We start from the raw sequence: 26,314 nt of genomic DNA on the forward strand, positions 1-26,314 counted from the left end.
TTTAAACTGGAAGTTAACTCGACAGAGAAACAAGAGATACATCTTCTTCACTCTGCGGAAAACGTTAAACTGACGACCTCGTGAGGTAGAGTTGGGCAGGAATGCACTCGTGCATGCACACTGCGGGCAGTATTAAAGCTTTGAATTCTTAAAGTGCCGGTGCACTTTTTCACTGGCCATGCCGGGGCTCTGTGGATGACGTCACCCACATGTGAGAATATGCTGCTTGCTTGACCTTGGATAAGATAGGCAACAGCCACCAGAATGTTTACCCTGTGCTAATGTGTCTCTTACAATTCTTTAGCATTTAATCTCCTCATAAGACCAGAGCCCTCAGTCACAGAAAAATGTTTTTAACCCCTCAGCGGTTACACTAGGAGGATGGGGAGGAGAGAAAGAGGAAGCAGATGCTGGGCTAGAAGAGATGCAGAGCCAGTACTTGGAGATGTGCCTGTACACTGCTGTGGCCAATGACAGTGCTGGTAAGTGTTACAGAAAAAAAAGCATAGTACATTTAAAGCATTTACAGGGGAGAGGCAGGAGGGAAATACTGAGAGCTGCTCCGAGGCTGAGACATGCACAGAGCCTGGAAGCTGCAGGCAGATCAAAAAGACATAGAGGCAGCGAGTGTGTGAATGTGGAAAGAGAGTGTGGTTATAATGAGTAAATACAGTATAATATAAATAGATGTTAATTTGGGAAATAACACTACCTGCTTATAACTTAGCTTTGTGTAATATTTAAAAATGTATATTTAGAACAGTAGCAGATGGGCAGTGTTGGAGGTAGAGAATTACGTTTCATGCAACGATGGCGACAGGTTGACAGGAGCTAGACTTGTCACACTAAAAAATTAATTGTGCACTAGACCCTATGTTAATTACTATAAAATCAAAATGATTAAAAAATGTTTAAATAAAACATGTATTTGATCTCACTGTTCAGGCCCATAGGATGAATACTGACCCACTAAGACTCTGGACCCTTGCACAAAAAAATTGTTTAACTATTCATGATGTTCTCAACTTACATATCTTGTTTCTTGTCCTAATTTTATTCAGATAGTAGTTTGAATATCGCTGCTCTCCAGATAATGTTTTCCTCTGTCTTTACTCTGTCTTCACATTGCCCTGATTCTATCTGGATAGTGTTGAGGCAGTCAGTAATAACTGGGAGCCTGTTTTATAAAGGAACATAGGTGTTCACATTCCTTTATAGAATACTAGTGTAATAGCAGAAATATGCATCTATACGTTAGGCATGAACATGTAAAGCAGCTATTCAGAGTCTCCTCCCCTCACCCCTGTGAGATCTGGTGCAGTGCTGCTGTAACTCTTTGGGCTGCCGGTAATGTGACCCAGGAGCTTTTCCTCTGCTACTGCTTCCAGTCCTACTACTACTATTTATTGTTTCTATAGCACTGAAAGGCGTACGCAGCGCTGTACATTCTAACACACAATAGACAGTCCCTGCTCAGAGGAGCTTACAATCTAATTTAGACAGACATTTCAGGGTTGAGGAGATTATAGTGGGTATAGGTATCTGACAGCAGTGAGTGGGAGTTAAGAGTTGAAGGCAGTTTCAAAAAAGCGAGCCTTTAGCTTGGATTTATTTTGAACACTGCCAGGGACGGAGCACAACGTATTGATTCAGGAAGCCTGTTCCAGGCACACGGCACTGCAAGAAAGAAGGGACGGAGTCTGGAGTTGGCAGTGGAAGAGAAGGGTACAGATAAGAGGGGCTTGCCCGATGAGTGGAGATCACAGGGGGGAGCATAGGGGGAGATAAGCGAGGAGAGATATCGGGGGGCTTCAGAGTGAATGCACTTGTAAGTGAGCTAGAGGAATTTAAACTGTATTCATAAATGGACGGGGGCCAATGAAGCGACTTGAGAAGAGGGGTAATGTGAGAATAACAGCTCTCACGGAATATGAGTCGCACAGCAGCATTTTAAACGGATTGAAGAGGCGAGAGATGGGCGCGCATAGGCAGGAAGCAGTAGCAGCGAGAAAGCTTCCGGGTTGTCAAAGGCAGCGTGTTTAATTAACTCACATTGTCAGCGGCCCGAAGAGTTACAGCAGCACCACTGGGACAAACCAGATGGGGGGAGGGGGATAGTATGGGGAGGGTAAGAGAGATGCTGGACTGCTATATTAAACCTATTTCTGCACAATATATTCTTTATGCAACCACTCTTGGCTATTATTGTCATTAATTTCACTTCCTGTTGAACCTCCTATGAGGGCACTGAACCCAGGACCTCTGGCAGATTGTAGGGGTGCCACCTTACATTTTAGGGGCATGTCTGCTGCAACACCCCTCTGCAAAACCTTACATTTTGGGGAGAGGAAGTTCCAGCCCAGCCAGGAAGTGATTGGCTGGCCCGAACTTCCTCTCCAATGGCAGAATTGACGTCGGGGAGAGGAAGGCTGATCGGCCTGGTAGATTGCCAAGGCAAAGTGAGTCTATCACGGAGCCCAGGCACCCCTGCTCTATATAATGTTTGTCTGTCCAAGTTAGATTGTAAGCTCTTCTAAGAAGGGACCATCTATAAATGTCAAAATGTACAGCACTGCGTAAGCCTTTCAGTGCTATATAAGTTATAAGTAGTAGTAGTAGTACCCTATGGCTCAACAATTCTCCCTCTCTCTCTTCTCCATACATGTCTCCTTCCCCTCTAGCATATGCAGGATATCTCCCTCTCACCCCTTTCTACCTCTTTTGCATCTCTCCCTTCCTCACCTCCATCCCATCTCCACCAATTCTTTCTTTCTCCCTCCATGTGCAGCAGCTTTCCTCTTTCCTATCCCCCTGTGCAGCAGCTTTCCATTCGTCCTATTCCCCTGTGCAGCACCTCCCAACTGACCCTCCAACCCCCCTTCAGGCCTTCTAAAGTAGCAGCAGCGGTGGCGGTGACCAGCTTGGCAGAGGCAGCGCTGTGAACAGGCTTCTCATAGCCTGCCCGTCAGGGCTTCCCTCTGTCGCATTATCAGTGATGCAGCAGAGGGAAGGCCTCGGTGGGGCAGACCAGGAGAAGCCTGTTCACCACGCTGCTATTTTAGAAGGCCCGGAGGTATGTCAGGATTCACTGAATCGGTGAGTCCTATTTTTTTTAGAAAATGAATTGATTTGAAGAAAACAAAAACAGCTCCGTCAGCTAGGAAGGTGATGGTGACCATCTTATAGGATTTCCACAAGATAATTTTTATTCACTATCTTGGAAAGGGAAAACCCATTAATGGTGAATACTAAGCTGGCTTATTATAACATCTAAGCACTGAAATCAGGACAAAATGTCCTAATTTGACCAAGAAGAAAGTTCTCTTCTACCAGGACAATGAACTGGCTCACACATAAATAATCATAATAGTGAAATTGCATGAATTGCTGTTCAAATTAATTCCTCATCTACCGTACTCTCCTGATATGACCCTATGTGACTTCTTTCAGTTTCCAAACCTGAAAAAAAATGGCTGTCTGGGAAGAAATTTTTTTCAATTCTGCAGTCACAGATGCTGTAAATAGCTAATTTTCCAGTTTAGACGTTTTATATTTTACCGAAGGCATGAAAAATGTGGAAAAATGTTGGAGCAAATGTATTAAGTTAAATGGAGACTATGTTGAAAAATACTATAAATTTCATTTTCTCCCCAAAAATGTTGTTTTCTCATTCAGGCCAGAAACTTTTCAATTGACCCCTGCATTTATGGACTATGTGGATCCCCCCAAATACCCCATTGTAATCCTTGTGAGCCTCTTGCTATGGCAAAAATGTGGTGTGGATTATATGAAGAATGACTCAACATGCTTATTAAGGGAAGAAGATGATCTGGAAACAAAAATATCCCTGATTCTCTTTTTCCCACACCCTCCCCCCTCCTGAAAATGTTAATTATAAAGCATAAACACAAACAGTTATAAAGGGTAATTGTGCAAGCCTCCCTCCTTGTAAAGTAGAGCTACATACTGCTTGTAAAAACTGTATGTGCTGTGAATAAAGGCAGAGATTATAAGAAATATATTCTAGATAAGGAAGGTACCCATCTGAGTGAAATTTGTTAGTTGCCCGCAGCTCTGATCCTCAGGAAGAGGACTATTTCTTAACTTAACGCTGTGCTGCCCAACTGAAAACAGCCTCATCCGCCTGCATTAGACGAAGGTTTTACCGCAACAGCTTCATATACCTGACTATTCAAAGTAAGCAAGATCATTAATTTACTTCAGAAAATTAAACAGATATTTTCATTTTCAGTAAGAGTTTTTTCTGCCTTCTGTGCAGAAATGGTTCTAGTTTCAGTGCTTTGAATGTCTCTAGTTTAAAAACAACAACAACTAAAAAAAAAATCTGAGGAAAATGTTGGAAAAATGTTAAGGGAAAAAAGCTTCTGAAATGTACATTTCTGAGAGGTGGCATTTTGTCAGTCAAAATAATTATTTTCTACCGTGGTACAGCTATCAAATTCTCACAAGATGGCAGTGCATGCAGACAGAAAATATGCAAAATAAAATCATCCATTTGCTGAATTACTCAACCAAAAAGGGAATTAAACAATGGGGGCAGGATGAGAGAGAAGAATCAGCAAAACAGGGAAACTTCTTGTTGGAACTATGCCATTTGTGTTTGAAGTAGGATAAAGTACTTTCATTAAGAAATGAGGGCTTCTATCCATCTTATTAGCCCCGGAACTCATAGTGAGCTTTTATATCTTGCTGCTGATTTTGTGCAATGGAGTATCTTCTGGAATGTCCTGATGAATGAGTATTCTGCTGAAGCATGCTATTTCAGACGGTAAGAAATGGCAATGTGTGAAATACAGAGAGCATCTAGAAATGTAGGCATTTGCTTTCTGAATTTGTTGATTGATCTGAGAAAATGTAGGTGCCTCTATCAGAACATTAAGCAAGTCCTACAAATATCAGACTGCAAACTTGCCAATCGTAACACAATGTTATGAGATGTCATGTAAATGGAGGACAGTAATCATGCTGAAAAATCATTCCATAGTGCTTTCACTCCTTCCCCTCTCTCTACATCTACTCTATATCATTTTTATCTAAAATTAGCTATATATATATATATATATATATATATATATATATAGAGAGAGAGAGAGAGAGAGAGAGAGAGAGGGAAGGGAGAGAAAGAAACAGATAGATGTCCATTGCATGGCTTATACAGTATACTGTATTTGGTTTTCATTAGAGACCTGCAAAGTAATTTGTACAGCAGTAAGATATTTTTATTCTTCTAATAACTTATTTACATTTTTTTAAACTTGAAGTCTCAGCAGGAGCTTGCAGTAAAACTACTGTAGAAGAGGCTAATTGAAACCAGGATTAGTTTGAGGGTACAGTGAGCAGGACGTTTGTCCAGGGTGCCACATAGACTATGTGCAGAGATTGCTGCATTGTCCCCTGCTAATCCAACCTGCCCCCTCCATCCAGGGCATGCCTGAATTGGCAATGCTAAGTGACACCCCTATGCATCCTACATTTGATGGGAGAGCAATACATCTAACACAGGATGGCATCAACAACACAAAGTCAGGGCTGAGCCTAGGTATACTATTGCCCTAGGTGAACCTTCAGCCATGTGCCCCCAATAGTTCAGGATTATCCCCCTGTTATCCAGCATGTCCCTTTCTCTTTTTCCCCCCATGTCCAGCATCACCTCCCCTCCCCAGATATCCAGCATCATCATCCCTTCTCTCCCCCTCAGCTGTCCAACCTCTCTTCTTCCCTCCTCAGAACTTGCCTTCTTCCTGCTGCCATCTTACTGCTGCCCCTCCACACCTGAGGCTGCTGTTGAAAAATGAAGGTCAGCATGGTGCAGGGCCTTGAGCACAGGGATGTCCTTAAGGCCTATAGCATCTTATCCCCCTCCAATGCAAACTTCCTGTCAGAAGACATGGGTCACACATCAGAGCTTGAAAGATCCCATTCCACACTGATAGCAGCTTTAAAGTATTGGTTTCCTGCCATGCTGGCATAGTGCCGCTCCCCTCTCCCCAATTCTGCTGCCATAGACTCTGTCTACTGGTAGGGCTGACCCTAAATACAGCAGAGTATATGGTGCCATTGTCACATTCACCTGGGGAAGGTACCATCATCAACAGCCCCTCACAGTGCTCCCACTGTCCCACAACCGACCCTGGTTGAAGTGACATGAAATAGAAAAGCAAATGGAAAAATGTGTCTGCTATTAAAAATTTAATGAGAACATTCCTCAGTATTTTATTGGAGCCTCCCTAATGAAGATTCACTAAAGCAAAGGTGGGCAACCTCAGTCCTCGAGGGCTGCAACCCAGTAAGGTTTTCAGGATTTCCCCAATGAATATGCATGAGATTGATTTGCATACAATGGAGGCAGTGCATGGAAGTAGATCTCATGCATATTCATTAGTAAACCAATTAATATAATAATCGGGAAATCAATTTCAAATATAATAGCTCCAGAAATTTATTTTTTTTACATTTAATCACAAAGAAGCCATTTAAATAAGTATAAATTAATATTATCAAAATATTTTTTTTATTTAATATACTGTATATCTAATAGAAAAATCACACACAAATCTCAGCTAAAAAAATTTTCATATAGAACTGAGAACCCTTCTGATAAAACTGATTTGAACTGTTAAATGCAAAATTCTATTCAGATCTTATTGAATACTTATCAGTCCACTATTCTCCTCTTGTTGAAAATTTCAACAGAGTTGACTAAATAAAGGCTCTTTGCAGGTTTCCTCCGCTGTTAGTTGGAGCTAGAAATACAAAGTCCAACCCTCCTCCGCTATTCGTTGGAGCTAGAAATACAAAATCCAGCCCGACACAGAACTGATTTGCCTCCCCGGCGTCATCAGGATCTGTAACTGCATAGGGTTCCCAATAAACTCTTTACACTTCCATAAAGCAGCAGCGACAGGGAGATCTCACTCCAATATTCTTACTGATCACATGCCATCACTACTGAAAAGAATAGTACTATTCCTTAAGCCCGCGATAGATGCCTGAAATGTAGGCCAACAAAATGTTGGCCTACATTTCAACCAGACGCAACCGCTGAACTTATCGCCGTGTTAAGTTTAGCGGCCGCAACCCATCCCCCACCCCTTGCGAAGACTACTGGCAGGAGGAATGGCCAGTCCCTCCTGCCGGAACCCCTCACCCCCTGCCAAATATCGTCGGCAGTAGGAATGTCCAATCCCTCCTGCCAGAACAACCCCCCCCCAAAGATCATTGCAGTAGGGACGCCCAGTTCCTCCTGCCGGAACCCCCCCCACCCTGAAAAGTAGCCCACCCAGACCCCCCCCCCAAGCCCACCCCCACCTGGGTGGGTTTGGGGCAGAGCCTTGACAGATCTGGGGCAGAGCTTGGGCGGGGTTACTCATTTGATATTTGTTAGAAGAAACTGGTTTAGTGTCATCTGCAAATTTAATCACCTCACTTGTAGTTCCAATTTCCAGATAATTTATAAATAAGGTAAATAGCACCGGTCCCACTATTTACCCTCTTCCATTGAGAAAAATGGTTATTTAACCCTACCCTTTGTTTTCTGTCCGATAACCAATTCTTTTTTTTTTTAATCTTTATTAATTTTTTCATCTTACAACAAGTGTATCAAGAAATAACATTTGAACTTAAAAACATCACTTGATATTCTATTACAATCAACTTAAATTAATGAAATTATAACCCCCCTCCCATATCATATGCATTCACATATATTATACAATATAATCTTTCCTATTAATCCAAACATTTAATAAAGAATCAGAAACCCCCCATCTCTATCCCATCATTTTAATTGTATTATTAAGGGAAAATGTTAACTACTCATTACAATAATCTGTTAATGGTCCCCAAACATCTCGAAATTTACTAAAATATCCTTTCTGTGTAGCTAATGTTCTTTCCATTTTATGTAGATGACATAAAGAATTCCACCAAAAATTGTAATTTAATCTGCTCCAATTTTTCCAATTAAATGTAATCTGTTGAATGGCAACTCCTGTCATAATAAGTAAAAGCTTATTGTTTTTTGAAGAAATCTGACTCTTCACTCTCATTGGCATGCCAAATAAAATAGTATCGTATGTTAAAGCCACCAGATTTTTTAATAACCTATTTATTTGGCCCCATATTGATTTCCAAAAAGCCAAAATAAATGGACAATAGAATAATAGATGATCTAAAGTCCCAGCTTCGAAATGACAGTGCCAACATCTATTAGACTTAGAGCGATCTACTTTTTGTAAATGAACAGGAGTCCAAAATGATCTATGTAACAGAAAAAAGCAAGAGCTCCTTTTATCAAGGTGCGCTACGGGGGTTAGCACGTCGGACATTTCATCACACGCTAACCCCCGCGACAAGCCAAAATACTAACGCCTCGTCAATGGAGGCATTAGCGGCTAGCGCGGCAGGTGGTTTAACGCGCAGTATTCCGTGCGTTAAACCCCTACCGCGCCTTGATAAAAGGACCCCCAAGTTTATCTGATAACCAATTCTTAATCCACAATTGAACATTGCCTCCTATCCCAAGACTCTTTAATTTTCTCAGGAGCCTCTCATGAGGAACTTTGTCAAAAGCTTTTTGGAAATATCAATACCCTACATCAACTGGCTCACTTTTATCCATGTGTTTATTCACACCTTCAAAAAAATCAATCAAATTGGTGAGGCAAGACCTCCCTTGGCTGAACCCATGTTGACTATGGGCTCTTTTTACTAAGGTGCGCTAGTGTTTTTAGCACGCGCAAAGCATGTGCTAAACGAAAAATACTAACGCAAACTCTACGGAGGCATTAGTGTTTAGTGCACGGGGCATTGTAGCGCGTGCTAAAACCGCTAGCGCACCTTAATAAAAGGAGTCCTATGTTTCATTAAATCATTTTTGTCTACATGGTCCACCATTTTATTTTTTATAATTGTTTCTACTTTTTTGTCCAGTGCTGATAATTGTTTCTACTATTTTGTCCAGTGCTAAAGTTGGGCTTACCAGTCTGTAATTCCCCAGATCTCCCCTGGAATCCTCTTTAAAAATCGGCGTAACATTGGCCACCATCCAATCTTCAGGTACTACAGATAATTTTAGCAACAGGTTACAGATCACTAACAATAGATCAGTAATTTCATGTTTGATTTCTTTCAGTACCCTAGGATGTATACCATCCAGTCCAAGTGATTTGTCAATCTTTAACTTGTTGATTTGGCATAGTACGTCTTCCAGGTTCACCAAAATTTCTTTCAATTCCGCTGCCTCATCACCCTTGAAAACCATTTCCGGTTCAGGAAGATTTCTTACATCTTCAAGTTTATTAGGTTTTTATATACCACTATCAAGGTTATCTAAGCAGTTTTACAATCAGGTACTCAAGCATTTTTCCCTATCTGTCCCGGTGGGCTCACAATCTATCTCAGGGGTGCCCACACTTTTTGGGCTTGCGAGCTACTTTTAAAATGACCAAGTCAAAATGATCTACCAACAATAAAATTAAAAAAAAAACAACACAACGCACACTGTACGCATAGAAAATGTTAATTATCATTCCTATTCCAGGGTTTTTCAAAGAGGTCAAAGCAGATAACTCTATGCACTATCACCTCAGTAACAACCATACAAAAATAAACAAATATACCCCCCTCCCTTTTTACTAAACCACGATAGCAGTTTTTAGAGCGCAGGGAGCTGCGCTGAATGCCCAGCGCTGCTCTCGACGCTCATAGGCTCCCTGCGCTAAAAAACTCTATTGCGGTTTAGTAAAAGGGAACTTTAGTGTAAAATATAGACAGCAGATATAAATTCAGACACATTTTGATCACTAAATTTAAAATAAAATCATTTTTCCTACCTTGTCTGGTGATTTCATGAGTCTCTGGTTGCACTTTCTTCTTCTGACTGTGCATCCAATCTTTCTTCCCTTCTTTTAGTCTGTATGCTTCCTCCAGACCTCATTCCCTCCCCCAACTTTTCCTTCCTCTCTCCCTGCCCTTTCTTTCTCTCTGCCTCCCTTTCTTTTTTTTCTGTTTCTCTTCTTTCCTTCTGTCTCCCTGCCTGCCCTTTTTCTTTCTTTCTCCCTGCCCTCCCCCAAGCCACTGCCATCGGGGACCAGGCCCCAAACCGCCACCAATAACAGGCCCCAAACCGCCACCAATAACAGGCCCAAAAGCCGATGCCGCCCCAAGCTGTCCCTGCTTCGGCCGACCAGCATTCCTCTCCCCGACGTCAATTCTGCCGTCGGGGAGAGGAAGGCTGATTGGCCCAAGATCTTGATCGACCTATTGGGGGAAATGCTGCCGGGTCCTGCCTTCGCGGAAACAGAAAGTAGGCAGGACCCGGCAGCAAGAAGAGCAAATGCTTCACTAACCTGTCTCCTGCCTTAGCCCATAGCGAACGCTTGCTTCAGGGCTCTCAACATGTGCGTGCCGACTTCCCTTCTCTCCTCCCCCCACCCCCCGGACATAACTTCCGGTTTCGGAGGGAAGAGAAGGGAAGCCGGCACGCACACGTTAGAGCCACGGAGCATAAGTTCGCTACGTGCTGAAATCTCCAAGCCGGTTTTTTTTGTTTTTTCAGCAGCAGCAGATGACACTGGGCGGACCGCCCAGCTAAAAGGCCCTAGAGAGAACACTGAAGAGGAAGGCTGATCGGCCCGGTAGATCAGGACGGCAACACGAGTCTATCACGGAGCCCGGGATGGGCTCCGCGATCGACTCGCGTTGCCTTCCTGAGCTACTGGTCGATCGCGATCGACGTGTTGGGCAACCCTGATCTATCTAATGTATGGAGGATTGAGTGACTTGCACAAGGTCACAAGGAGCAGCGCAGGGTTTGAATCCACAACCCCAGGGTGCTGAGGCTGTAGCTTCAACCACTGCGCCACACACTCCTCTGTAAAGACCGAAGCAAAGAATTAATTTAGTCTCTCCGCTATGGCCTTATCCTCCCTGAGCACACATTTTACTCCTTGATCATCCAATGGTCCCATAGATTCCCTAACAGATTTCTGATTTTGATGTACCTAAAAAAATTGTTACTATAAGTTTTTGCCTCTTTGGCAAGTTCTTCATATTTATGTTTAGCTTTCTTTATCAATGCTTTGTATCTAACTTGCCAGTGCTTATGTCTCTTCTTATTTTCTTCATTGGAATCCTTTTTCCATTCTTTAAAGGATGTTTTCTTGGCTGTAATAGCCTCTTTCACTTCAACTTTTAACCACGTTGGCTCTCGTTTTCTCTTCTTTCCACCTTTTTTAATATGTGTAAGAATACATCTGATCTGAGCTTCCATGATTGTAATTTTAAACAACATCCACACCTGGTTTATATTTCTGACCTTTGCCACAGACCCTTTTATCTTCTTTTTAACCATTCTCATTTTATCGTAGTCACCCTTGCATAAATTAAATGCCGCTACAGTAGATTTTGTTAGCAATGTCACTCCAGTTATCAGCTCAAATTTGATGGTGTTATGATCACTGTTTCCGAGGTCTTCTAACAGCACTGGTGTCTCGTGACCTTCTGGCATGGCTTCAGCATTCATGAAACCCATCTTGCACTAACCTTGGACATGCTGAACTTTTCATGAATTATTTTCCAAACTGTACCTGCCGAGATGCCCAGTTCTTCAGCTATTCAGAAAACCTTAATTCGTCTGACAAAATTAAATCCTTGACTTTCTTGCACATTTCTGTGGAAGTTGCTTCCACAGGCCGTCCAGTCTGAGAGTAATTTTCAATGGACTCTCTACCCCACTTAAACGGCTTGCTCAAAAATTTTACTTTGTAGTTTGATGGGGCAGACTCATCATAAACTGCAGTCATGTGTTCATGGATCTCCTATGGCTTTTGTGAGAAATGTTATCACTGAACGATGCTTCAATTCTAGCAGTTTCTTACTTGATTCACATGAGTACTCTCCTGACATCCTGTCTCATGGAATGTTAGGTTTGCACTGAGCTGCAACTGTGCATGAGTAACCATGAGACATGTCACAACATGCACAGACTTGTTTCAACACACTTACTATTTACTTTCATACTCAGGTAGATAAATTATTGAATGCCCTTCATAACATCATAGATAGCTGAAGAGCAGATCTCCTCCAAAACACTCATGCAAGCATGAATGTACCATGAAAAGCTGAAGAGCAGAGTTAGGGGAAGGAAGCTACTTGAATAGGGGGCAGCATTCAGTCAAAAGAGTCTATTCAACCTTTAAGGGAAAACATTATCAGGCTAGAAATGACATGGGTGCTGGGAATAAAATCAAAAGAAGAGTCAACAGGGCCAAGAAACAGTTGAAGCAGCAGCAGCTGCTGATGTATCCTGCCTGTGCACAAGGCTATGATATGAATCTTTTAATCGTGCCAAGCCATTAGGCATAATGCCCAGAGTCGTACTATTTAGTATAACTTCTAGGACAATGGCATATTGTAGTGCCTCTGGTTTTCCCTACGCCACGTCTCGTCCCCTCTTGGAATTTAAACATTTGTGGAAAAAGCAACCTCATGACTACAAGTCCCACAATGCTCCAGGGCAAGATGAAGATCATATGGGAGGGTTTAAACATTCAGGACTGTAGTCTGAACTGTAGTCTCACTTTCTTAGCACTATTAGCTGAGATTGTTGTTTGTTTGTTTTTTTCTTTAATGGCTGCGTAGATTCATGGACTAAATACTGCTCCTTATATGATTCACTTCTTCCAAAGGGGAAAACTTTCGAGACAGGTGAGATTCTGCATTTAGAATTTAAAAAGGAAGAGGAGAAAAACCCCACAGGAGGCAGGAAAGAAGATCGCCAGAACTGAAGGAAGGCACAGACAGACTTCTTGTCTCTTCCATACTGAGCTTTGCTGAAAAGGAAAAGCTTGTGCCTATTCGGTGTTCGTTTCCAGAAATAGTTTAAAGCTGTTATTCTGCTTGTTTTGTTTTTTTTTTTTTGTTTTTTGGGGGGGGGTGTTATTTCTCTGGAAGAAATGATTATTCTGTGGTTAGTGGCACAGTCGTCATTATCTTAGCCAATACTTTCTCCGATGCAAATCTGCAACTATGCTCTTGCTACATTTCTCTGTTACATTTGTTGGGTGGGGGTTTCGCATGCTAGATTACATTGAATTTGTGTGTTTCACTTAGTCCATGATGATTTAGTAGAGCTGCTAGAAACTGCTTGTGGTAAAGGACTTCATGTTCACCGACTCTCTCTGTCAGCATTCTCAATTCTTGTGGTTAGTTAGTTAGTTAGTTAGTTATTTGCATTAGTTAGTTAGTTATTTGCATGTGAGACGTTTATCAGAAACCGCATAGGCGCTGGAATGGGGGGAGGGGCACAGAGGTCCTGGCTTCCCCCAAAATTGCCACTTACTTTTATGCCTGGTGGTCCAGCGGTGCAGCGGAAAAGAATGAGCTTTCTGCGCTCCTGCCCACTGCTAACACAGTCGTTCGTGGCTGGTTTCTTCTGCCGCTGAGGGGCAATAAGCAGGAGCACGCTTTGGCGTTCCTGCTCAGCGCTTAGTGGCTTCTTTGACTGGCTCCCACAAATTCTCGTGAATCGCGAGAATTTGTAGGAGCCAGTCAAAGAAACTGCTGAGCGCCAAAGTGCGCTCCCACTCATTGCCGCTCAGCGGCAGAAGAAACCAGAGTGCTGAACTCAATAGACCTTAGCTGGCTTTGCTTATGCTCTCGGAGAAAATCTGTGCTGGAAAGGAGGCTAAAGAATAGAAGGTAAATAGTCTGTGTTGGAGCTGAGGGAGTGTGTTTAGGGAGCAGAGTGATAATGCTGGGCTGTATCAGGAGAAATCTGTGAAAGAAACTCTTGTTTGCATTGTTGCCGTTGTTTCCTGGACGCTATACTTTGCCTTTCTCCACTCTTCAGGCCAGAAGAGGTAGGAGGACGGGGCAGGGTGCAGAGCGAGTGAGAGAGAGAGGGTGAGTGCAGAGTGTGACCGGGGTGTGTGTGTGTGTGTGTGTGTGTGTGCGGAGTGCAGAGTCTGATGAGGGTGGTGGCTTGGTGGCTGGGTGCAGAGTCTGATGGGGGTGGTGGTGGTGGCTGGGTGCAGAGTCTGATGGGGGTGGTGGTGGCTGGGTGCAGTGCATTATGGAGGGAGAAGGGGGCTGGGTGCAGAGTCTGATGGGGGCTGGGGGGAGGGGGCTGAGTGCAGTGCCTGAAAGGGGGGGAAGGGGCTGGGTGCAGTGCCTGACAGGAGGGAGGGAGGCTAGGTGCAGCACCTGACAGAGGGAGGGAGGAGAGCTAGGTGCAGTGCCTGACGGGGGGAAAGGGGTTGGGTGCAGAGCCTGACAGGGAGAGGCTGACCTCGGTACCGGGAAAGATGGTAGAGGTGCTGATAAAGGACCGCATCATTTATCATGTTGACGGACACAATCTGATGAAGACCAGCCAGCACGGCTTCAGCAAAGGAAGATTTTGTTTGACGAACTTACTGCACTTCTTCGAGGGAGTAAACAGGCAGATAGATAAGGGTGACCCGGTCGACATCGTATATCTGGAATTTCAGAAGGCATTCGACAAGGTTCCGCATGAACGACTACTTCGAAAAATTGCGAGCCATAGAATCAAGCGTGATATACTCACGTGGATTAAAAATTGGTTGGCGGATAGGAAACAGACTGGAAAAGCGTCTTGAATAGAGTGCCGCAGGGTTCGGTGCTTCGGCATGTGCTCTTCAACATATTTATAAATGACCTGGAAATTGGTACGATAAGCGAGGTGATTAAATTTGCAGACGATACAAAGTTTTTCAGAGTAGTGAAGACCCAGAAGGATTGTAAAGACCTGCAACGTGACATAAACACGCTTGACGAATGGACTGCGACATGGCAAATGAGGTTTAAAGTGGATAAGTGTAAGGTGATGCATGTCGGTAACAAAAATCTTATACACGAATAAAGGATGTCCGGTGCAGTACTCGGAGAGACCCCCCAGGAATGAGACTTGGGAGTACTGGTAGACAAATCAATGAAGCCGTCTGTGCAATATGTTGGCGGCGGCGAAAAGGGCGAACAGAATGCTTGGAATGATTAAGAAGGGGATCACAAACAGATCAGAGAAGGTTATCATGCCGCTGTACCGGGCTATAGTACGCCCCCACCTGGAATACTGCGTCTAGCATAGGTTGCCGTACATGAAGAAGGACATTGTACTACTCAAAAGGGTCCAGAGAAGAGCAACTAAAATGGTTAAGGGGCTGGAGGAGTTGCTGTACAGTGAAAGATTAGAGAAGCTGGGCCTCTTCTCCCTTGAAAAGAGGAGACTGAGAGGGGACATGATCGAAACATTCAAGATAATGAAGGGAATAGACTTAATAGATAAAGACAGGTTGTTCACCCTCTCCAAGGTAGAGAGAAGGAGAGGGCACTCTCTAAAGTTAAAAGGGGATAGATTCCGTACAAACGTAATGGAAGTTTTTCTTCACCCAGAGAGTGGTAGAAATCTGGAACGCTCTTCTGGAGGCTGTTATAGGGGAAAACACCCTCCAGGGATTCAAGACAAAGTTAGACAAATTCCTGCTGAAGCAGAACGTACACAGGTAAGGCTAGACTAAATTAAGACACTGGTCTTTGACCTAAGGGCTGCCGCATGAGCGGACTAGTGGGCACAATGAACCACTGGTCTGACCCAGCAGCAGCAATTCTTATGTTCTTATGGGTGCAGGGGGTAGGGAGTTGGGAAGGCAGGGAGGACAGATGCTCAGGGGGTTTGGAAGACAAATACTGCACATACAGGGAGAGGTTTGGAAAGGACAAATGCATGGGGGGGTAGGAAAGGAGGAAAAGAGAGATGCTGCATAGGTGGAATAGTGGGAAGGGCGAGAAAGAAATGCTGCTGTGGGAGAGGGTAAAGGAATGGAGAATTATTGGACATAGGTGTGTGGTACGAGAGGGAAAGAGAGATGATGGGGAAAGGAAGAAAGAGGGAGAATTGCTGGACATGATAGTGGTGGAGAAGAGGGAGGGAGAAATGCTACACTGGGAGGGAGGAGAGATGACCCAAAGAAGGGAGAGATGTCAGACCTCTGGAACTGGAAAGGGAGAGAGAGGCCAGATCACAGAATGGAAGGGAAGGAGGGGAGTGAGAGATGCCAGACTTCAAAAAGGAGAGGAGAGAGATGTTAGACCTCAGAAAGAGGGAGGGAAGGAGAGAGAGATGCCAGACAATGGGAAAGGAGAGAGATTCCAGGCTATGGGAAGGAGAGGAGAAAGATTGTGACAAACCCAGCACCAGCACTAGTTCGGTCCCTAATAGGATCGGGTGCAGAAGAGCTGATCAGATTGATTCTGGTGCTCAACTTGAGGCTGACCTCCCTTGCCCCTATGACCAAAGCAGTAGTGAGCTGGAGCAGAGGCAGGCAGACTGTCAACAGCAGCCTCCGGGCTTTAGGGCAGTTAGAGAAGCCACAAGGAATATAGCTGCATTGGATAAACCCAGGCAGAGAAAAGCTGCTTTAGAGCCAAAGCCCATCCCCCGCTACAGGCTGAAGGGGATTGGCTCTGAGCTGTTTAAAAGCAGGCTGAGACAAGCAGCAGGAGGAGGAGCGAGTGACCAGGGCGAGTCACTCCCACAGCCCAAGGCAGGTGAGGAGCTGTGGAGCCGAGCAGCAGAGACAACCGTGCCAGATTAGCCCATGCAGGATTTGGAAGAAATCCTCCCCACTTCAAACTTCCAGATTCCAGATTGTGTGGAAAGCATGGAGGTACAAGTAGCTGGTCCTATGTTAGAGAGCCAGACAGAAGGTATGGACATTGAATGAAGGAAGTGAGTACCTGGGAAACAATTAGTGGTTTGTGGGGGGTTTTTTTTCCTTTTGCCTGTGCTTTCCTTCTGTGCAAACCAAGCTTGAAGAAGGTGATATATGTTTGGGTTTTATGAGTATTTTGGGTTTAAGAATAATACTTACCTGAACCCTAAACTATTGGATTGGTTTAAAGTCAAGTTTGAGAACAAGAAGCTAAAGATAGAACATTTAAGTTTGTGTTTTGAACTTTGGAAATCCTGCTGTGGCTCCGTTCCTGAGAAGCTTATCTCTCTCAGCTGTTTGTTTTGCCTTCACGAGGGAGCTGAGGAAAAAGCTGAACTGTTTGCAAGACTGTGTGGTAGCTATATTGTCTAAGGAGGTATTTCAATATGATTTATGGCAAGGGTTTATTCCAAACTTTATTGGGCTGCTGAAATCTGCTGTTGCATGTCTCTAATATTAGTGCTGAGAGAACGTTTGAATTATGAGTGAACACCAGTGTAAAGCAATCCTGAGTCAGAGCACATGATCCCAGGAATAACCAACTACAGGAGATTGCTGATTTGTTAAAGCTTTATTTTTTTGCAATTGACTTTATTTTTGAATGAAATGCAAAAGTGATCTTTGTTTTATGTTGCATCTTTTTGACCTCTGGGTCAGAATAAACATCCTATTCTTTCTTAAAGAACTTGGTTTGACTGGTGATATTTTGAAACCCTTTGCTTGCCTTGTCTCTCCCAAGCCTAGGCAGTTGCCTAGTGCTACCTGAAAAGTCCTGAAGGTACCCCTGGTTAGAGGGGACACGCCAGAATCCCGGTGTTTGTCACACGACAGCCCTGCGCTGCGGAGGGTTTGTGACAAGATGCAGGGGAAGACAGAGATGTCTGACCATGGAAGAGGGATGAGATGGTGCATAGGGATGGAGGGAAGGGGAGACAGAGGGAGGAGATGGTGCATAGCAATGGGTGCGATAGGGAAGAGATAAGAAGAAATGCTTCTTATGGATAGATGGGAAAAGGGGAGAAGAAAGAGGGAGGAGATGGTACACATAAATAGATGGGATGGGAAGGCATGGAAAAGTAGATTTTGAGAAGAAAGCAGAAAAATGGAAGAAAGTTGAATGTTAAAAGTTAATGCTAAAGATGGATGTATTAAAAAAATGAGAGAAACTGACTAAATTCAATAAAGCCCCCGGAGAGTGATCAAACTTTAAAATGTGCTCAGAGAAGTGAAACTCTGAAGAATAAAGATCTTACAAGTATTTATTTCACCTCAGAGGGTGATCTATTTTATATCAAATACGCTATGACTGGATGGTGAACTCTTGTCCCAAGAGGGGGTTACCTCCCCCTCTTCAGAGTTTCATTTCTCTGAGCGCATTTTAAAGTTGATCACTCTCTGGGGGCTTTATTGAATTTAGTCAGTTTCTCTCATAATTTTGTCATACGACTTTACTGACTACTGATATTAGACATTATCCCTGGCACGTCAGAAACAAAGATGGATGTATGGCAGAAAGTGAAGGCGAGAATATCAGCAAATGGCTAAGGTGGCCCTGGATACACAGTTATGAGCCCAGCCAGAAGGAAGTGCAGCCAGAGACTGGGAAAGATGATTTGAAAACCAAAGTCACCAGGCAACAAAGTTAGAGGAAATGATTTTATTTTCAATATAGGGCTCCTTTTACTAAGCTGTATTAGGGCATTAACGCACAGAATAGCACGTGCTAGACGCTAATGCCGGCATTAGTTCTAGCCCCTTAGTGCGCAGTAATACCCTGTGTGCGCTAAAACCGTTAGCGCACCTTAGTAAAAGGAGCCCTTAGTGATTGAATTGTGTCAGTTTTGAGAAATTACATCTGTTTATATTTTGCACTGTTCAGGAAGAAATGCATTTGTTTTTATTTCTCTGAGGATTGTACTGCATGTAGAGTCTTGAATCTTAGGGTTTGGTTTGTATATATTAGTACTTTTAGTTTGTGATCCTGTATTTTTTCGGAATTTGCGGAGGTCCTGGAACAGAACCCCCGTGAAATTCGGGGGAGTACTATATATGAAAAATGAATGGAAAAAATGGTATTTCAATTGGTACTATTATGGGGGCAGGGTCTGGGGCAGAGCTTGGGTGGAGTCTGGAGCAGAGCTTGTGGGCCCCCCCAAACAAAAAAGCATTCCGCTGCCTATGCAGAAACCTGAAGCTGGCTGTTGATGCCACATACTGTTTCTGTCCCTGTTCCTGACTAGGGTGATAAAATTGCATCTCACTACAAACCTCAAAACAATTGTGAATAAGGTAAGAAAATATCACGTTTGCTCTATGCACTACAGCCAATGCTACTAGTCTATGGATGCAAAGCCCAGCTCTGCCTGTGTAACCCTGTCTTCCCCAGGGGACACGTGGAGGTGGAAGTCCTAGTGGCTCACTTGTCTTGAACTGATCTGGGCTTTGTTAAAGGACAGCAGCAGGCTTATCAGGTCCCCTGCCTCTCTTGGTGCTGCCCGACCTGCACTCTGCAGTTCAAAGTCCAACGCCAGGCAGCACAACAAGGTCTTTAACAAAGCCCAGATAGTCAGTTGGGATGGAAATGGCAACGGGAGGGTAGGATGGGGGTTTAGTGTGTGTGTGGTGGGGGTTTTTTTTTGGGAGGGAGGGGCTGTTTGTGTAGTGAGAAGATTGCCATGAATAAGAAGAGATGTCTGGAGGAGTGGTATGATAGGTCTTCCCTTTCCTCCCAGTGCTCCTGCTTCCTCACTTTTCTTCCACCTCTGTACTCCTCCCCTTCTAGCCATTCTCCATCTCCCTTCTCCGAGATCCCCCTGCTCCTCCCCTCCTCTTCCCAGCACCGATCATTAAAATTCTGTCCAGTTAGCAGTCTGAACAAGCAGAGACACACACAGTTGAGAATTCAAGGCTGGGCTTTACTCCAAAATACACTTCCATCAGGAATACAATGTCCTGGCTTGTACATTTCAGAATCTGACATCACAGATTCTCTTCCTTCAGAGACAAAATAGGAGAAACAGAACATAGGCCATGTGGTCTTCATCTGCTTTTATTTTTCTGTCTGCCTAACCATGCCATCTTACTGTGTGAAGCTGTGTGCAGAGCTGGAAGGACTTTTAACATCTGAAACGCTGCTGTGCTGAGTGCCTGGAGGAACTGGTAACAACTAAAACATACCACACAAGTAACTTACCCCGTAGCGTTGAGTGAAGTTGAGCTGGACTATCGCTAACCACGTCCCTTTTTAGTGACGTTTCCCAAGGGCGCATGGTTTAAATAGCCACAGCTCTATGCCGGAGCTGTATAGCGCTGACGGTCCTTTGGATAGGATTTTTTTTGGGGGGAAGGCTTTTATTTGATACATTTTATAGGGGAAAATGGATTGTGAACCAATCAAAGTTATGATAGGGCAAGGTAGATATGGAAGATTGAGGAGTTTGCCTTCTTGTAGAAGGGATAGACCAGGAATGACTGAGGTTTTGAAGTATGTGCCTATGATGAGTAAATGTTATAGTGGATTTAAATGTGGGTATATAAATGTGAGATCAGCAAAAACAAGATAATTCTAATTTATGATTTACTGAGTGAGAGATGATATGATATATTATGTGTTACAGAGTCATGGTTTCTTGAAACTGATTTGGTATTAGACAATGTTGTCCTCCCGGGTTTAGTTGGGAATGGGCATGTCGGAAAGGTAAGAGGGGAGGAGGGGTTGTGGTGTTTATGAGGTTGAGTTTAGATTCAAATTGGTTGAAATTGGGTGAGTGTGTAGTGATAAAGAATGAGAATGTTGTAGTATGCTTGGTTTATCTACCACCAGGAGTGACTGGGATGCATGGTTTCCCTTTTATAAATTTTTTAATGGGGTTAAATATTGATCTTAACAGGATTTATATTTTAGGAGATTTTAATATTCCTATAGAGCCAAATGAAATTGAGAGAATAGGTTCAGAACATGTTGTGTTTGTGACACTATCAGCACTGATGCTGCAGCAGATTGTAAATGAAAGCACTCATCTAGCAGGTCATGTTTTAGATTTAATTTTTATGTCTCAAGAATGTATATGTCGGTTTGATGGCATATTAGAAGTAGAGCAGATAGATTGGTCTGATCATAGTTTGATATCCTTTACATTTAGGCCTACTTACGAGATTAAGAAACAAGGGGAGACATGTAAAATAAAACTTAAATTTGATATTAAAAAATTAGAAAGGGAATGGTTGCCACATATAAAATTAAATGAGATGGATACTGTAGATGGAATGGTTACACAATGGAATGATAGCCTGGTTAATGCTTTAAATGTGGTAGCACCAGAAAAAGTTATAGAGTTAAAAGGGAAATATAAATCTTTCCCATGGAGATCAGAAGCGATTTTTCAGGTTAGAAGTGAGATAAGAAGAGCAGAACATTTATGCCATAAGACAAAATATGTTGTTGATCATGAAAGCTTTAAACTACGCCTAGTGGAATATTTAGGTTTATGTGAAAATGAAATAAATCGTTATTATAAAGAACAAGTTGTAGGTGCTTTAAATCGACCACAAGAATTATTTGCTACAGTTAAATATCTGATTGATGGATACAATAATGCTGCTGAATGTTATGATATTGATGAAGAGAAATATGCACGCTTTTTAGCTGACAAAATGGGGGGGAGACCAACTCCGCTCATTGGATGATAATTCAGTTATGGAGACAGATAAAGAGAGGGGAGTATGAAAGGTATCTGATGTAGATGAGACCAGGAAGCAGGGCAGAATTAATTCATCGAGGGCCCCTAGGCACACAAGTACCCTGGGCCCCCTGCCTCGCCCCACCCCACCATGCACTTGGGCGGAAACAGGAAGCTGCGTCAGAGGGAAGCTTTGGGCAAGCAACACCACGTGCACAATTACAGTCCCCATTGCCTTTATTACCCATGTTGCTTGCTTGTCTTACTTTCCATCAATGGGGGGGGCCCGTGTTGCTGATCGATGCTGGAGGGGCCCATTGCCGTTTGGAAAAAACAATGTTGATGCCCTCCTTCATCGGGCCCCCCTGACCATTTCGGGCCCTAGGCACGTGCCTACTTGGCCTATTGGTTAATCCTGCCCTGCCAGGAAGTGACATCAGGAGAGCCGATGCCGGTGCGGACAGCAGATTGGCGATACTGCTCGCGCCGGCAACATTAGAGGTACGGGGGAAGGGGTGAGTGTGCTGTGTGGAAGGTGGAAGGGAAACGGTCCCACCCTTATTACTCCACTGCTTGTCTGAAGCTTTCTTGAATTCACATACACATTTTGTCTCCATCATCTTCACTAGGAGGCTATTCCAAACATTCACCACCTTTTTCCTTAAAAAAGTATTTTCTGAGGTTACTTCTGAGTCTATTCCTTCACCTCATTCCAGATATTCCTTTCAATTGAAAGAGACTTGCCTCATGCACATTTATGCTACATAGGTATTTAAACATAGGTCATAGCTCCCCTCTCCCCCAAAGAATACACATTGAGATCTTTAACTCAGTCCCCATATGCTTTATTATTTTAAGTTCAAAGAAGGTTTCATTATGCAACACTTGCATCCAGTTCAGGCCTGTTTACATGATAATTCAGAGAGTTGACACAGAACTCTGCAACTTCTAGGGCATGACTCCAGTTTATACAAGATGCTGCCAATTGCAGTGCTTGGAGGGGGAGGAGGAACAACCACCAGCCTTGGAGGATACCCAATCTTAGTATAGTACTTCAACCCTCAACCCTTTGCAGGCACATATATCATTGTCTAGATTCAAGACTTCATAGGGCTTCTCCAAGTTCTTTCCCCTGGATAGCTGGGGTGGGAGGAAGAGACTGAAAGGCAGTGGAAAAAGATGAATTGTGAAGGGGGTGAGAGACACTTGCAGTGGGGTAAGAACTGGAAAAATGGTGCTAGCTTTAGTTTATTATTATTTCTAGCCTGCCTTTATACGAGGTGGGTTACAAAAATGTACATACATAATAAAACAAATAAACGTACATACAGAACAATTAACAAAACAACTTACCCATAAGAAACAAACTTCTTACCAAATGACATACTTCATAGTACAGAGTACATATCTTCCTATCCACTGTTTGTTATTATCTCACATTAAGCACCACATTTCATAGCACAAAATAAATGGGTTTTGAAACATTTGTTTTAAATTCCTGCAAATCTTTCAGCTGTTGTAAATACACAAGTAATTTGTTCCACTCCATAGGTCCTACACAAGAGAACACACCTCCTTGTATTCTCATAATGAAGGCTTTTTGAAGATGGAACAATCAATCTTGCCTGTGTGGAAGATCTTAATTGTCTTGTTGGGACATACAGTGCCAGACAATCGCATAAATACCTAGCTGCCATTTGATTAAAACTCAAATAAACCATCAGCAATAGTTTGTATTTTACTCTACACTAGTGGCGTACCTAGCATATGTGACACCCGGGGCCCATAACTTTTTGGCACCTCTCCCCCCATCTGTACGAAAAACATGATTTTTAGTAACAAGCCACATGTCACACATGAGTACCTAGGAAAAGGCAGCATCTTACATATGCAGTGAGCAGTACAACATCAATACACCCATTGTAAACTAAACAAGCCAGACTAGTACAGATCAATCCTAACAGAAAACCATGTCTTTCGAACACAGAAAACACTCTCGCCTAGTATGGAATATGTCATCACAAAATAACCCCTCCCCCTTTTACAAAACTGTAGTGTGGATTTTAGCCACGGTGGTAACAGCTCTGACGCTCATAGAATTCTGAGCATCAGAGCTGCTACCACCACGGCTGGCACTAAAAAACGCTCCACAGTTTTGTAAAAGGGGGGATAAAATAGAAATACATAGACAAAGGTTAAATTGAACCAGCAAGAAGCTGGACTCTGCATACAATGCAACACCACAGAAACAGTGACACATGTCTCCTAAAGCAATAAATAAATAGAAAATTTTTTTCTACCTTTGTCTTCTCTGGTTTCTGCTTTCCTCATCTTCTTGTTACTCTCTTCCTTCCATTCACTGTCTGCCATCTCTCTGCCCCTATATGGCATCTTATCTCCTTCTATGCCCCTTCGAGAAACTGTATGCCTCCCCCTTCCATCTCTCCTTTCACCCCCCATTGGTCTGGCATCTCTCTCCTCTCCTTCCCTCTCCCACACCTCTCTTCTGCAATCCCTTTCTTCCCTCATTTTCCTTTTCAATTTATTTTCTGCATCCATCTAGATTACGTTCTTACTACCCTCTCATCGATTTCCTTTTTTACTGTCTACCTATAGCTCGCCACCTCTTTCCCTCACCCCCTCCAGTATTTCCCTAACTCAATCCTTTTCCCCCATCATGTGCCCTCCTTTTATTTATCCGCCTCCTTCCATCATGTGCCCTTTTTCTCTACCACTTCCAGTTCCATCTAGTACCTTCTCCTCTCTCTGTCCACTTCCATCGTCTGCTCCCCTCTTTCTCTCCTCCCATTTCCTTCCTTCATTTGCTCCCTTATCTCTCCCATCTGCACTTCCATCCAGCACAGGCTCCCCCTCTACCCGCTACACTACCATCCAATGTCTGCCCTTTCTCTCTCCATCCACCCCTCTTCAATCAGCATCTGCCCCCTTTCTTTTCCTCCAATCCAATTCTGTCCAGTATCCTTCCCCCTTATGTCTCTCTCCCCTTTCCCTGTACATCAATTCAAGTTTCAAGTTTATTATAAAATTTGATTAATCGCCTATTCCAAATTCTAAGCGATGTACAGATCAATAAAAATTACAGAGTTAGGGGAAACAAATGTAACTAACAAAAATACTAAATCTACTAAACTTATTAAAAAACTAACTTATAAGGACATAATAAAACACAAGGAGAGACTAGGAAGGAAATACAATCTGATTATAAAGAAAAACAATTAAGGTTAAAAACAATAGGAAAGGGAAAGAGAAAACTATCAAAAGATATATAGATAAAATGAGAGTCATAAGCAATTCATTTAGTCATTGAATGCATCTTTAAAAAGAAAACCCTTGAGTTTGCTCTTAAATTTTTCCAAGTTCTTTTCCTCTCTTAAATAAATTGGAAAGGCATTCCATGTTTGAGGAGCTGTAACGGAAAAGATAGATTGCCGCTGTGTGTTAATAATTTTAAGAGAGGGAATGACCAATAAGTATTGGTCATTCGACCTCAGTAATCTAGATGAAGTATAAGGAATCAAAACTTTATAAATAAAAGCTGGTGTTTTAAATGTCAGAGATTTAAAGGTGAGCAGACTTAATTTGTACATTATACGATGAGCAACTGGAAGCCATCAGCACCACCCTTCCATTCCACCCTGCCCCCTTTCTCTCCCTGCACCACTCTTTCATTCCAGCAGTCCTGCTCCTTTCTCGCGATGACTGTAGCTGCCAGCTGCCGGTCCACCCCACTCTGACGTACTAGCTCTGGAGCAGAGTCAGCAGCCGCGTGCTGGAAGGTCCCGCGATGACTCCAGGCTTTGCTCCGGAAGAAGTAAGTTATGTCGGAGCGAGTTGACCCGGCAGACGCAGGGAGTTGCGGCAAGGACCCGCGATGACTGCGTCTGCCGGGTCCATCCCCTCCGACATAACTTACTTCTTCCGGAGCAAAGCAGGCAGACGAGTCATCGGGGGACCTTCCTGCACCTCAGCACAGCTGCCGACTCTGTTCTAGAGCAGTGGTTTTCAACCTTTTTATACCCGTGGACTGGCAGAAATAAAAGAATTATTTTGTGGACCAGCAAACTACTAAGACTGAAATTTAAAAAGTACATTTCCGCCCCCGTCTCCGCAAGCTCAGTCCCCGCAAACCATCTGATCCCATCCGCATAAGTCTCAGTTATGATTTTAAATTGAACATATTTTATTAAAGTATAAAAAGAAACAATATTCTATACAATTGTCATTTTATAAATATACAGAGCAAGGACCAACAAAACCCCTGTCTCCCCTCCCCTTCACATATATCCCCTCTAGTATCAAGAAAACTGAACAAGCCAAATTATTATAGAACTAGTCTTATAGCCCATTACATTAACGGGTGCTAGAATATGTGTGTGTGTCTCTCTTTATTTCTTTTTCTCTCTCTCTCCTTAGCAGCTTTCTTTCTTTTTCCTTGGCTGTCCATCACCACCCCTTGCCTGCTCCCCCTGTCCATTCTCCCTTCCTTTTACCTCCCCTGTGTCCACCACCATCCCTTCACAGATCTCCTTATGCAGCAGCAGCCCTTCTCCCTTTGTTTTACCTCCCCCCTGCCCAGCAGCACCTTCCTACTCCCCCTGTCCAACATTAGGCCTCCGTTCCTTTTTCTTCACCCACCCCCTGTCCATCAGCACCTCTTTCCTTCTCCCCCTTCCTTTTTCTCCCCCCTCCTCCTTTTTATCCCTATGATACAGTTACCTTGCTCTGCCCCTGATTAGAGGTTCCCGACAGCCGCCCAGTTGCACCCATTGGAAAAGTTCCCTCTGCGGCATCCCGCACCCCTCCTGACGCGACTCCCGCTGTCTTTCTTTCTGTCTGTCTCTGTCCCTGGCCCCCTTTGTC

At 43.4% G+C, this 26,314-nt stretch overlaps 1 protein-coding gene across 7 annotated transcripts in view; it reads left to right on the forward strand.

The window, feature by feature from the left end:
- The first annotated feature begins 359 nt into the window (after positions 1-359).
- LOC117349901 (catechol O-methyltransferase A-like) overlaps positions 360-26,314 on the forward strand; it is a 72,685-nt gene continuing 46,730 nt past the window's right edge. The window contains exon 1 of one of the 7 annotated variants that reach the window (XM_033923608.1): positions 360-482. The gene's annotated coding sequence lies outside the window, so the exon portion shown is untranslated. Of the gene's footprint in view, positions 483-12,576; positions 12,730-13,701; positions 13,723-13,861; positions 13,884-16,547; positions 16,772-19,824; positions 19,914-26,314 lie in introns of those variants that run through there. The other 6 variants (XM_033923599.1, XM_033923652.1, XM_033923647.1 and 3 more) reach the window with 6 other exon arrangements.

Source organism: Geotrypetes seraphini, chromosome 1 (assembly GCF_902459505.1).
Source record: "Geotrypetes seraphini chromosome 1, aGeoSer1.1, whole genome shotgun sequence".
Taxonomy (NCBI): Eukaryota; Metazoa; Chordata; class Amphibia; order Gymnophiona; family Dermophiidae; genus Geotrypetes; species Geotrypetes seraphini.